This window comes from Lonchura striata, chromosome 35, assembly GCF_046129695.1.
Source record: "Lonchura striata isolate bLonStr1 chromosome 35, bLonStr1.mat, whole genome shotgun sequence".
In the NCBI taxonomy this organism is placed as follows: domain Eukaryota; kingdom Metazoa; phylum Chordata; class Aves; order Passeriformes; family Estrildidae; genus Lonchura; species Lonchura striata.
The window spans coordinates 4,107,631-4,121,943 of NC_134637.1; the positions used below are offsets into that span (position 1 = coordinate 4,107,631).

Consider the following 14,313-nt stretch of genomic DNA (forward strand, 5'->3'; position numbering starts at 1 on the left):
GAGGTCTGGCTTGATCTCCAGCCACCTTCCTGGCCCAGGGTGGGTCTTTCCTCCTCAGATCCCCGCAATCTGAATTTGCAGCCCCTCCTTGTGTGCAATTTCCAGGGCTTTTCCTCCCTTTTAGATTCCTGTGCCATGGATCCGCTCAAAATGGACTCTTCCATGAGGTTCTGCCATGGGGATTTGTCCTCTCTAGTCTCCATCCTCAGCTCCTTCCCTGGGGGAGGAAGAGACAAGGAGAGGATGGGATTTGCCTCTGTGCTAGAGGGAAGGGGAAGGAGATCCCCCAGTGTGTCCCAGGCAGGAGGGCACCGGCAGTGGGGCTGTCCTGCAGCCGGGGGCCAGGCTGGGCTGGGAGATGGAGCAGGAGAGACGGGGAAAGGGGCACTGACTTCTTCCTCACCTGCCTGGGGGTCCCGGGACATCTTCGCCTTTCTTGCAGCCTTCTCCTCCATCTGGCCGAGGGTTGGGAAGGGGAAATCCTAGTTTTAGGGGAAAACAAGGGATGAGCACATTGAGTTTGAAGGTTCCTCTGCCCAAGTCCATCTCTAGAAGTCACCGGCCACCTGGGCTCCATAAAAACCTCCCAAACACCAAGATTCAGCTCTGAAAATGCCTCCCAGGAGTTCCCCATCCCTGCTCCCTCCCCTCTGGTGTTCAAGATTTCCCCCTGTCCCAGCTGCTGGGGGTCATGGTTGTATTGGGGGTCCCCCTTCTCCTTGGTGTACGCCCTCCCCAGGCTGCTGGGAGTCCCAGCAATCCCAAAAGCTCCCCCCTTTTGGCTCTCCCCATTTAGGGATGCTGGGGGTTTTTGGGGTCCCGGGATCCCTTTTCCCCTTATTCTCTGCTTTGGGTGCAGGGGGTTCAAGGAGTCCCCTCCACCCCTCTCCAGGCTCTTGAGGGTCCCGCCAATGGTGGCACTCAACCCTCTTTTGTTGAGAGTTTTTTGCAAGACAATGGACATGCAACATATGCACAATCCAGCCAGCCTTTATAGAAACTGAGTAAGGTCACAATGCCCTTGAAGGATACGAAAGAACACGCTCAACTCCAGACACTTTAGGATGTAAAGGCAGACAAGCAAACTGCAGTGAGACACATGAAGAAAAAATAACTGAATTAACTAAAAGCTTAAAATGCATGCACAGAAGGAGTTAACCAATCATATATTAGCTTGAGGCATGTGAACAGTTAAGCCTAAGCAATTATGTATTAGTTTGAGGTGAGAGAATAGAACACAGTATAAATAGAGCTTAGTTTTTTCAATAAATCAGCTTCACTTGATCATCTTGATCATGGCGTGATGTCCCGTTTCTGATCCTCTGCATTTTTTAGCACCCGAACAGGGACCCAAATATGGCTATTTCACTGTTATGCAGAGGTTCAGCTACAGCCTTCAGGAAGCAGAGAAGCTACTTGAAAGTATCCTCGCTGCCCTGGCAAGAAGAAGATAGTTTGGAGCTACAAGTAAAGACAAACTGATGAAGACAAATTGATCTCACCTGGATCGGGTGAGTGGCCGGGGAGGAAATGTGGTCAGACCATGAGAGAGATGGGGTCCAAAAGCTTCTCCAGCATATCCTCTCTAAGAGATGGCAGAAATATAATGCTGCTACTCTGAATGGACTTATTTACTGGGCATGGGATCATAACACCATACCAGGGGTGCATGTCGCTTTTGAGGTATTGACATGGGAGGCTGTGGGCTGCATGATATGGGACTGTATTGCTTCGGGTGGAGGTGAAGCTAAAGAGGCATCTAAATATGCTACCCTGTGGAAAAACATCATAGACGTATTAAGAGTGATGAAAGCAGAAAAGAAAGCGGCTGCAGCAGCCTGTGCTGTGTTTGCCCCAAGCCCAGACTCTGTCACAGGCATTTCCTGCTAGCATGTTATTCTTGACTACATTAAACATTCCTTCATGTGGCCCCCAACCCTCCAGCCTGGTTCCAGTAACCGAAAAGGAACTCAAACCCTCAGACCAGAAACAAGAGTGAGGAAGCTACCTCCCTCAGAGGTTTGAGCTGCTGACCCAAGAATAAAGGTATTCAGGAAAAGGGAGCAGCCAGTGATGAAGTGTTAAAAGTAGTGCATTCATTATCTGAAGATGAGGCTGAAGAAGAAAAGATATATTCAGGATCTGCCTTGGTAGAAGAGGACTTAAAAGCTTTGGTAGACAATTTGTAAAAGTTAGTAATTCAACAAAGTGATCGAGTCACTTCCCAAAAGGACTATTCTTTTGCAAAGAGGGAGCTGCCAACTATTTTAAGCTTTTGAAAGAGTTCTCAACGAATGGAGAGGGAGGTGGATACCCCTCTCGACCACAGAGTATTGTGAGTTAGAGGTAGACCCTGATATAGAACCCACACAAAAAAGGAAGTGGAAAGGAGTTATAACTTAAGCAATAATAGAAGGGTCTTTTTCCCCCAGTACTATAGAAGCCTTCCCTGTGGTAACCTAAGCCACAGGGCAAGGATGGGAGCCATCTGATTGGAAGATATTAGAAAAATTGAAAAGCGCCCTTACACAATACGGCTTGAAGCCTCAATTAGCACAATCATTATTGCAATTCATTTTTACAGCAGATACTTTAATTCCAGCAGATGTTCAAACCTTGGTTATATTAATCATACCCCCGCACCAGCAAATTCAGTTTTAAAAGAATTGGGAATGGGCATGTAAAAAAGAGGAAGTAAGACTTCAGGCTCAAGGGGACCCATTGTTTGGAATCCCAGCACAGCAATTATTAGGAGAAGGCCCCTGGTCCACAGCAACTAGCCAAGCCCGAAGTATCAATGATGTTTTGCATCTAAACCAACAACTTGCATATAACTCGGTCCTTGCATTGCCAGACTGGCTGCATACTCAGGCTTTTACACGGATATGTCAATAAGAAAAAGAGGACTTTGTTAAATGAAGACTGCTCGCAGAGAGCCATCTACAATCACCCCAACCTAGATCTGGATACAAAGCAGAAGCTGTTTAAGATGCTTGCCTCTGACAACACTAATGACAAGACTTGGCAGATTTTCACCACGTTGCAGAAGGGAGCAGAAGTTGTTGACATGCTAGAATTAATGACCAGAACCACACAGAGACAGAAAGCACAGAGACAGAAAGCATCCTGTGGCTGCTGTGGTACAAGGTGCTGTAAAGCCACTACTTTGAAAATTAGAGAAAAAATCAGAAGGAAAAAATATCAAATGTTTTGGATGCGGAAAGATAGATATATACAGTCAATGTTGATCTGCCCCAATGAAGAAGTTTTGCTCCAATTGCAGGAAGGATAATCACAACACGAGTGCAAGTTCCAGCGAAACGGATCACAGAGCATGACCCCACACGCAAAGACACAAATTCAGGGAGCTGCTAGCTCAATCTCCTCTGGAGGACTTTACCCACTTCAATCAGTGCCAGAATGGACGTGGAAACTACAGTAGACTTTACCATCACTGACTCTGCAGTACATCTGATAGAGACTAATAAGGGACCTTTGTGGGATGGGCTTAGTGCTTTCCTGTTAGGGAGATCATCTGCTAGCAAAAGATTAGATGTAATTCCCGCGGTTAGTGATGTGGACTATCAAGGGGTTATCAAAATTATGGTTAGGACATTTTTCTCTCCTGTATCTATTCCTAAGGGATCACGAATTACTCAACTTGTTCCTTTTAAGCCTTGTGCCCCTGTACAGGATTAAAGGAGCAGGAAAACAGGCGGTTTTGGTTCCACAGGTAACCCAGAAGTGTATTGGGCCATGGATATCACGAGAGGTAAACCAGGTAACAGGTAACCTTGATTCATCCCAATGGTAATTCTATTGCTAAGAGGCTCACAATCAATACCGGAGCAGATGTAAAAATAATTTCAAACACTATATGGCCCAGGAACTGGCCAGTAGTCAATCCTGTTTTGGGAATTGCTGGAATTGGTGGAACCCAAGCAACTTGGTTAAGTAGGGAAATAATTATCTTTACTTTTCCAGATAAAGTAAGCATAACAACAAGACCCTATGTCATGCAGACTCCTGGTAATTTGTTAGGTTTAATTGGCAAGGATTTGTTAAGTCAACTAAAGGCCACAGTTGCTACATAACCTTTTTAACAGCAGCCATTGAGGGACCAGCCACGGTGAAATTAATGGGAAGAGGTTACATGTACTTACTTACAGATAAAGGAATTCGCTGGATTCTGGCTCAGTAGGTTAAACCTTACCTGAAGTCACACCTGCCAGCTAATACCCTGTCCAGAAGCAGAACATTGGCAACAACACCGACTTTAGACACAGCTGAACCCAATACTTCAGGCACCTGACGGTTGAACAACAATTGAACTTTTTTCCACAGCCATCAACAGATGTGGACCTGGGGTAATGGTAACCAGTAATGACAGCTTACCACTACTTCCAATACAGGTTTTAAACCAAATTGAACAAGCTTGTCTCATTCACGGCTATTCTTGCAAACCATGGATCAAGGTCCAGTGTGTTAAATGCAAACTGAAGTGGTGGCAACAAGTCTGTCAGGAAAATAACCTTTTTATAGCTCGCAGGAAAAAGAAAAAATTTAGCTCTACTAATTTAGCTTGCAATAGATGTTTTAGTATACCTAATACACTTAATGTTGAGCACACGTTAGCAATATTTTTAGGGCCTAATCATAGAAGACAACCTCCCCCTGCACCCTTTACAAGAATATTTTTACAACATTGGAATTTTAGCCAGGATTTATCCCTTATTGAAACACAGGATCAGCAAGTTTTGCTTTTGATTCAATTTCACTTGGCAAAACAAGCCGTAGCAAATCAAACTATATCATGAGTCAGATTACAGCTACAGAGTGTGGGAGAGGAATAGCAGTACCACAACAGCATCACGTTCCTGACTGTCAGTGGGATGAGGCCAAAGAATATTGGGCAAAGCATAGAGGTGCTCTGCAATGGTGACAATAATGCCAATTGTTCCACAAATAATATTGATGATTGTAGTAGATAGGGACAGGCGAACGGAAGATTTCGGGATGTGACGGAAAGAAAGACCCCTTCCCCCTCTCACCCTGCAACATGTTATCCATTTACCCCAAAGAATGTAACCACACCTAACCCAGTAGTTTTCCACTCCTGACTAACCCTAGAGACCCTACCAACCCCTCCTGACGTAGCAGAGTCCCCCAAGACTATTTAAACCCATGAGATAAGATAATAAATGCTTTCGACCGTCCACCACACTGGTGCCTGCGTGTGTCGTTGGCCCGAGTGGCCCAGGGGAGACTGGGCTGCCGTGCTGTTCCTTGAAACCAGGTCGCCTTGCCTTCCCCTGAAGGCAACAGATGATGATCATTGCAATAATAGAAAAAATGCAGGGATTGCTTAACATCGATCAGCTAACAAACATGCGGATTACATGGGCTAATCAAACAGGGAAGGAGTCAATTTGCTTATCATTAGCTACACCTTCTGATCCTTTTTGTACTTGTTTAATTGGAGTTCCATTAGCTTCTATGGAAGAATTAGGACCTTGGACTAAGGCCACAGTGCACAAAAATTTAAATGAGGCTTGGTCAAGTTGGTGCATGATTTAATGGTGGAATATCCAGAGGGGACCAACCTCTGCAAATTGATGCGACACTTTCGGGATTCCAATGAACACCTTGTCAGCACAAGCTTTTACAATTGCCCAGGGATTGAACATTACTAGCATGGAGCCACATGAGCTAGACAACCTGGGTTCTATGCCAGGCAATTACTGTCTATTGTTTTTGGATATTATTCTACAGGCTCAGATTTGTCTGGTATAAAAGAGGGATGACCAAAAAATGATAGCACTGGGATATCCCCTGGCTCCTCATGGTATTACAATATCGCAGATTATTGCAACAATTGGATAAGACCTTTACCACCAGAGCAAGGTATGGCTAAAATGCAACCTCCTGGGGTTTTCCTCATTTGTGGGGATAGAGCCTGGCCTGCAGTGCCCCAGAAAGCATTGGGAGGATCATTTTATTTTGGCAAACTAACATTATTTACCCTTAACATCCACCAGATGCTTAACATCAGTCACAAGTCCTAGTGCTTGAGACATAGTGTGCATCAGTTGGGCCCTGAATGTAGAGATGAGGTACAATGATGGGACCCACCATCAGTTATATTGGCATCATTTTTCATGCCAGGAGTAGCCTTGGCACAGGCCCTCACGCAATTGAGGCGACGAGCATGTTGGACAGGGAAACAAATTAACATCATGTCCACAGTGCTAGATGAACTCACCACTGATGCTGATAGCATACGCCATGCTGTGTTACAAAATAGGGGTGCCATAGATTTTTTATTGCTAGCAAAAGGACATGGTTGTAGATTTTAAAGGGATGTTTTGCATGAACCTTTCTGATCACTCTGAATCAATTCACAAAAAACTTTTGCAACTTAAAGAAAACATGAAGAAGCGTACAGATGTTGATAATCCTTTTGATGAGTAGTTAAAATCTTGGGGCATTACTGGTTGGCTTAAGGACTTATTACAGTGTGTACAGAGAATAACTGAACATGCCATTAATTCAGTCTGGCTTGTGCAAAAATAAGGGGGAATTGTTGAGAGTTTTTTGCAGGACAATGGACATATGCAACATATGCATAATCCAGCCAGCCTTCATAGAAACTGAGTGAGGTCACAATGCCCTTGAAGGACACGAAAGGAGAACACACTCAACTCCAGACAGCTTAGGATGTAAAGGCAGACAAGCAAACTGCAGCGAGACACATGAAGAAAAAATAACTGAATTATCTAAAAGCTTACAATGCATGCAAAGGAGTTAACCAATCATGTATTAGCTTGAGGCACGTGAACAGGCCTAAGCAACTATGTTTTAGCTTGAGGCGCATGAACAATCGAACACAGTATAAATAGAGCTTAGTTTTTGCAATAAATCAGTTTCACTTGATCATCTTGATCATGGAGTGATGTCCTGTTTCTGATCATCTGCACTCTCTGGGCTCCCCTCTTTGGGCTCCTGAGGGACACAGGGCTCTGCTCCTCCAGGCTGCCTCTGCTGGCAGCTGCCACCAGGGCCTCCCAATGTATCCCCAAAGGGCCTTTTTTGCTCAGCTTTGGAGTTCTTCATTCTCCAAACATCCCCACAAAAAAACCCAACCCAGGGACACCCACGGTATCTGGGCCACGCTCCCCCTCCTCAGATACCTGAGGGATAAGAGGCAATGATCCTACAGGTGTGGGGCTGCAAATTCATGGAGGGCACAACCTCACGGTCCCTTCCCCTTCTTTGATCCTCCTTTGTCCTTCCTCTTCCTCCTGCTCATCCTCTTCCTCACCTCCTTATCCTCCTTCCCTTCCATCCCTCCTTCACCCTAAGCTCACCTCTTTCTCCTACTTCCATCCCTTCTCGCTCCATTCATCCCTCCTCTTCCATTGCTACTCTTCCTCCCCCTGGAGCAGTCACACCCTTGGTGCCCCATTTCCTAAGCCCTCGCAGCCTGCGGGATGAGTGAGGAAGGAGCTGGGACAGGTCGGGATGGGCAGCGCAGGGCTCTCGGCTGTTCCCAGCCGCTGTTCCAGGGAGGAACCCGGCCTGGGCCAAAGGAGAGGCAAACTGGGAAAACTGGGGGCTGCACATCCAAACGGGCTGGCTGGGGACCCTGCCTGGGCACTGCTGGCCCTTGGGGCTCCTCTGGGACAGCCAGGAGGGGGGAACACACAGAGGGCTGGGGGATGCCAGGAGTGGCAGCACTGGGAGGGACTGGGCTCTACTGGGATCACACTGGGTGTGAGTAGGAGCCTGCAGGAGGTAATTGAGACCATGTCATCAGGAAATGGGATACACTGGGAGTGACTGGGATTATGCTGAGGGTGACTGGGAGCAGCTGTGAGAAACAGGGATCATGTCAGAAGCAACGGGGATGAGCTGGGTGTGACTGGCTGTATGCCAGGGTGATTGGAAACCACAGGGCTTTTACTGGGACGAACTGGGATCCTGCTGGGGGTGACTGGGATCATACTGGCAATGAGTGCAAATACACTGAGGCTGACTGGGAATGGCTGTGAACAAATGCGATCATACTGGAAGGAACTGGGAGTGACTGGGAACATGCTGGAGGGAAATGGGGTACACTGGGAGATACTGGGAGTGACTGCAACAAAAGCGAGGGTGAAAGAGAGCAACTGGACACATGTGGAGCACAACTGGTTCATACTGGCAGTGACTGGGAGCGCAGTGGGGTCATATTTGGATCATATTGGGAGTGACTCGACTAAAATGGGAGTATCTGAAAGCAACTGGGAACACACCCTGCACATCATCCCCCATAATGGGGGTAACTGGGAGCAAATGGAATCATACTGGGACTGACTGGCTTGATCTAGGAAGCAACTGGAACCATGCTGGAGGCAGTTGGGACCATACTGGGAGAGACTGGAAGTAACTGGGTGTCGTGGTTTGACACGGAAAGATAATTTTTTCCGGAAGGAAGAGGTCAATTTGGATATTGACCAATTGAAAGTAGACACGCCTCTGAGAACACAGAGGGGTTAAAAGCAGAATTCTCAGGGGAACTTGCTCTCTTTAGTTCCGGTCAGCGTGCAGTGCAGCCTCTCCCCTGCCCGGCCGTGGCTGGGTGGGGGAGGGGAAGTCTCATGGCCTGATGGAGGTAATTCCGAAGGGTGGAAGGACTGGAACCGGGCTGGCCCCTGCAGATAGAAGGGTGGAAGAAATCTAGGATGTTTCCGTTCCCCCCCCCCCCCCGCAGAGTTTCTCTCCCGAGACGGAGAGAGAAAGAGACAGCGGCAGTTCTGTCAGCAATTCTACTGTGAGGAAGGAGGAGCGGGGGGAGCTGCAAGGTGCCCAGTGCGTGGGAGTTGCTGGATGTCCGGGCATTGAGCCATCTTAGGAGTTTGGACTTTTAACCCTTCCTTGAGAAATGAAAGCTTTGTGAATTTTCCTTTCCCCTCCTCGGTTTGAAAGAGAGGAAGAGGGACACTTTAGACCCTGGGATGTTAAAAGGAGGAATTCTAGATGGGAGGGGGATAAGGAGTGACTTTTAGCTGGACTTTTCCGTGTTAGCCACAACCTGAACCAATCTTCTCCTCCAAGAGAGACTGTGTTTTGGGAGGATGCCAGTGAGTCAAGAGACTTCCTTCAGCTGGGAAAAGACAAGAGTATAGTGAACGGAGAAAAGGTTAGGGGGTTTGTGGTAGTGTCCCCCTGTCCTGGAAAAGAAAGATAAGAAAAGAAGATCTCTGTTCTTGAGCCCTCGGCCCCAGGAGAAAATAATAAAAAACTAAACTGTTGTTTTCTCTCCTCTTGGCAGGGCATCCTTGAAAGGAAAAATCTTAAAAGCAGTCTGTCCATCTATGCATTGGTAGCGAGAACACTGTGCATAGAAAGGAGAAGGGTCACTCACCATGGCAAACTTTTTCTCCGGGCGGTGCCATGTGTGACATGGAAACACAGGATGTGAAGCTGTGTTTTCTTGGGGGGGTCTGTGGCATAGGAGAAACTCTGTTCCCTCGATAGACTGAGTATTAATTGTCTAGAGGGTAGAAACCTGATTTGGGTCCAGATTGTGTCTCACTGTGGTTTGTTGGAGTTGAGTGGTGGGGGGAGGAATGCTTTGCAAGGTTTTCATTTGATCCTTGTGTAGTTTTTTTTTCCCTTCTTTAGTTTTCTCTTTTCTTTTGTAGTAGTAGCTTAATAAAGTTTTTTTCAGTTATTAAGCTTGAGCCTGCTTTGCTCTGTTCTAAATTCCACTTCACAGCATTCAAGGGAGGGATCACATTTTCATGGGGGCACTGGCATTGTGCCAGTGTCAAACCATGACACTGGGATTATACTGGCACCACACTGGGAGTGGCATGTGACTAGGCTCAAACTGGAACTTACTGGAATCATATTGGGGTTGAAAGGGAGTAACTGGGATCCCACTTTGGCTTACTGGGAGCAGCTGAGAGGAACTGGGATCATGCTGCAAGCAAATTGGAGGAACTGGGAAGGACTGGATGCAAGCTGGAGGCAACTGGGATATTCTGGGCATGAGTAGTGGATCATATGGGGATAACTAACACCTTCCTGGGACCATTGGCAGTGTCTGGAAAGGACCACAGACATGCTGGGGGGAACTGGGATATACTAGGAGGGCCTGTAACCATACTGGGGTGACTGGAACCACACTGGGAACTATGGAGACCATGCTGGGGAGAACAGGGACCATACTGGGGGCAATTGGGTTCAATTAGGACCACACTGGGAATGTCTGTAACCATAGTGGAGTGATGGAACCACACTTGGAACAGCTGGGCCCATGCTGGGAGCAACTGGAATTAGACTTCAAGTGACTGGGATCATACTGGTACTGGCTACACTCATACTGGTATTAGAGTGGGTGTGAATGGAACCTGACTGGGAGTTACTGGAAGCTATTGGGCCCGTGTTGGGAGGAAAATGTGGACACACTGGGAGCAACTGGGATCAGCTAGAAGGTACTGGAACCATGCTGAGAGGACTGAGACCACAACTGGGGCAACATCAATCATACTGGGAACAACTGGGACCACAATGTGGGCAAACGACAGAAACTGGGATCATGCTAGAGGTAACTGGGAAAGACTGGGATCATTCTGAGGTAACTAGAACCTTACCCAGGCAACTGAAATATACTGGGAGTGTCTGTAACCATACTGGGGGGACTGGAACCACACTGGGAAAAGCTGGCAGCAGGCTGGGGTCAATGCTTTGGGACAGTCAACCTATGCTGGGGGCAACTGGGCATGACTGGGACCCTGCTGAGAGGGACTGGGATGATTCAAGGGGCAACTGGGATCATATTGCGAGGAACTGGGAACAACTGGGACTATGCTTGGGGACAACTGGGATCATACTGGGATCACACTGGAAGCAGCTGGGTTCATGCTGGGTCAGACTGGGATCACATAGAGGGTGACAAGGATGATACTGGGATTGACTGGGACTGGCTGCGAGCAACTGGAATTGTGCTGAAAGCAACTGGGAGAAAGTGAGAGTGAGTGGGATAAACTGGGAGAGACAGAGAGACACTGGGATCATACTGGAGGCTACTGGGGTCATGTTAACATTGACAGGGAGCAACTGGGATCACACTGGGGGCCACTGGCATCAGACTGGGAGTGACTGGGAATGTACTGGGGAAACTGGGAACATGCTGGGGGCAAGTGGGAATGACTAGGGCCTTGCTGAGATAGACTGGGATCACCCTGGGAGTGACTAGGACTGGGAACACACTGGATGAAAGTGGGAAGAATCGGGAGCAACTAGGACCTTGCTGGGGTTAAATTGCATCATCTTAAGGGAATGACTGGGAGGGACTCGGTTCATACTGGGAACAACAGGGATACTGCAGGGAGTGAGGGGAAGTGACCAGGGTCATACTGGGAGCAACTGGGCTCATACTGGGAGTGACGAGGAAACTGGAAGCACATGGGGGCAAAAATTGGGCTCGTACTGGGAGTGCCAAGGAAAGTGGAAAAACATGGAGGGAGCAACTGGACTCATAGTGGGAGCAGTCACTCTCAGCCCTGGGACCTCCCAAAAACACCTCCCAGGTACCCCCAAGGTGACCCCAAGGGCCATCTGCAGCTCGGCTTTGGAGCCCTGCGAGCTCCAAACATTCCCCCCAAAAAACCCCAAACCCAGGCACCCCCGGGGATATTGGAGTCAAGCATCCGCTCCCTGAGCACTTGCGGGATGGGGGGCGATGGTCCCAGGGCTGTGGGGACTTCAGGGAGTGCCAGGGCCACAAGATTCCTTCTCTGCTCTTCTCTTGCTGCTCCCTGTGGCGGCTGTGCCTCTTCCTCCCCCTTCCCAAAGGCTGAACTGTGAGGGGAAAGGGGGCAAGGAAAGGGCGGAACCCTGAGGGGAAAGGAGTGTGGTCAAGGGGATGCACGGTCCTAAGAGGGCTTGGTTTGACCTAAACTCACCCAAAAGGGCCTCAGATACAGCCAAAATCCACCAGATTTGCCCTAAAATCAGCCAAAGGGGCCCTAAAATCCACCCTAAATCCACATGGTTTGGCCTAAAATCAGCCAAATGGGATTAAAATTATCCAAAGGGATCTAAAATCCAACCCAAATGGCCTAAAATTACCCCAAATGTTTTAAAAGCCACACAAAGTGTCTTAAAATCACCCGTAAATCTCTCAAATGCACCTAAAATCCACCCTGAAAGTACCTGGTTTTACCTACAATCACCCAAAGGTACCTAAAATCACCCAAAGGTACCTGAAACCAGCACAAGAAGGCCTAAAATCACCCTAAAAAGGAGTGGTTTCACATAAAATTCCCCAAAGAAGCCAAAAACCTACTCAAATAGGCCCAAAATCACAAAAATAAGGGACCTAAAATCACCCACACAGGACTAAGATATTCACCTATGTGGGCCCAGTTTGTCCTAAAATGACCCAAATGGGCCCAAACGCCCCCCACATGGGTCTAAAATCATCCAACGGGATCAAAAATCCCCCTTAAACCAGATTCAGCCTAAACTCAGCCAAAGGGGCCAAAAATCCACCTGAAAATGCTTGGAATGCCCGCAGGGGATCTGAAAGCCACCCTAAACCTGCCCAGTTTGTCCCAAAATCCCCCAGAGGGGCCAAGCCTGAGACCGAGCCAGGGATCGCCTCTGGGAGGGACCAGGGAGGGCTTGAGAGGGCTTGGGGCATTTGGGCCTCTTCTGGGCTTTAGGGAATTGTGTTGGGAGCTTAGGGGGAATTGTTGGGGATTTTTTAAAAGAATTATTAGGTTTTGGGGGAGTTGGGGAATTTTGGGGGTTTTTGTGGATCTTGGGGTGTTTTATTGGTGCTTTGGGAGGGGTGTTTTTCAGGGGATGTTGGGGGGCTAAGTGAAATTTTTTGCTTCTTTTTTTTTGATTTTGGAAGGTTTTACTGGGGTTTTGTGGATTTCTCTGAAATTTTGGAGGGTATTATTGGAATTTTTGGGGGATTTGGGGGGGATTTTATTCAAATTCTGGGGGTATTTAGTGGGATTCTTTGAGGATTTGGAACTTTTAGGAATTTTTTGTGAGTTTTTGGGATTTTTGTTTGGATTTGGGGAGTTTTGGGGTTTTTTTGGGTGTTGCCGGAATTTCTTTGGGTCTCTGGGTGATTTTGTGATACTTTGTGTGGGTTTGGGGACATTTTCGGGGGATTTGTGAGGTTTATTTGGGATTTTGGGGGGTTTGTTGATGTTTCAAGAGATTTTGTGGGCTTTTATTTGGATTCTAGGGTGTTCTAATGAGATTTTGTGAAATTTAATCGGGATTTCCTGGGTTTTATTAGGACTTTCTGGGTTTTACGGAGATTTTGGTTCCTCTCGGCCCTTCGCCACACCCAAGGACAACCCCAAAGCCCCCCATAACTCCAGTAAAACCTCCAAAAATTCAAATAAAACCCTCCAAAGCCCCAGAGAATCCCACAAAATCCCAGTCGAAATGCCTTCCAAAAACAAAAATGAAAAAAACCTCCCAAAAATGCCAATAAACACCCAAAAAAAACCCCAAAAAACCAACTTTTCCAAAACACGAATAAAATCCCCCAAAACCCAAAATCCCCCAAATACACAACACCACCCCTATAATTCTCTCCAAAACCCAATAATTTTCCCTAAATTAAAAAAAAAAAAAAAAATCCCCCGAATCTAAAAAAAAAAGCCCCCTCAATCCCTACAGACCTCCCAAACAGCTCTCCAGAACCCCCCAGACTCACTGAGGGCTGTCCTGGATCAGCGGGCACCGGCTGGTGGAACAGGAGCCACTTCAAGGGGCCCTCCGAGCTTTTTGGGGAGGGGGCACCATTACAGACCCCCCAAAAACAGGGAGACCCTGTTGTGCCCCCTCCCCCCAAAACCCCCAGACCGCAGTGCAGGCTGGGCCTGGGACTCCCCAGGACCCCAAATCTCCCCAGACCTCTCCCAGAAACCCCAACCCCCCCCCCCAGCCCCCCTCAAGGTTGGCCCAGGATCACCCTGGACCCCCAAACCCCCCCCCAGGAGCTCCAGATCCCCCCAGAACCCCTTGAGACCCCCCAGGACCCCCTTGAGAACTCCCAGATCCCAATCGGGCCCAGCCCAGGATGTCCCCTGAGACTCCCCAGACGCTTCCCAAGACCCCTCCCCCACGGTCCCCTCTTAGGACCCTCATCCCCCATTCCCCCACCTGTCCCGGCCCCTCCGCAGCTCCCGCAGCTCCGGCCTCTCCCAGCGCCTCCCGCAGGACCCGCCCGAGCCCGGGGCGCCCGGGGCCACCGGGCTCATGCCCGGCCCTGGGGTCAGGGGACGCCATTTC

General features: G+C 48.2%; 1 protein-coding gene and 1 long non-coding RNA gene across 2 annotated transcripts in view; both read right to left on the reverse strand.

The window, feature by feature from the left end:
• Positions 1-14,313, reverse strand: part of LOC110482560 (uncharacterized) — a 51,835-nt gene that overhangs the window by 16,787 nt on the left and 20,735 nt on the right. The gene's annotated exons all lie outside the window — the stretch shown is intronic.
• Positions 1,662-14,267, reverse strand: LOC144247902 (uncharacterized). The gene is made up of 3 exons (XR_013341366.1): positions 14,185-14,267; positions 13,736-13,802; positions 1,662-1,773 (listed from the first exon to the last, which is right to left on the reverse strand). It is a non-coding gene; the product is annotated as an uncharacterized LOC144247902 (long non-coding RNA).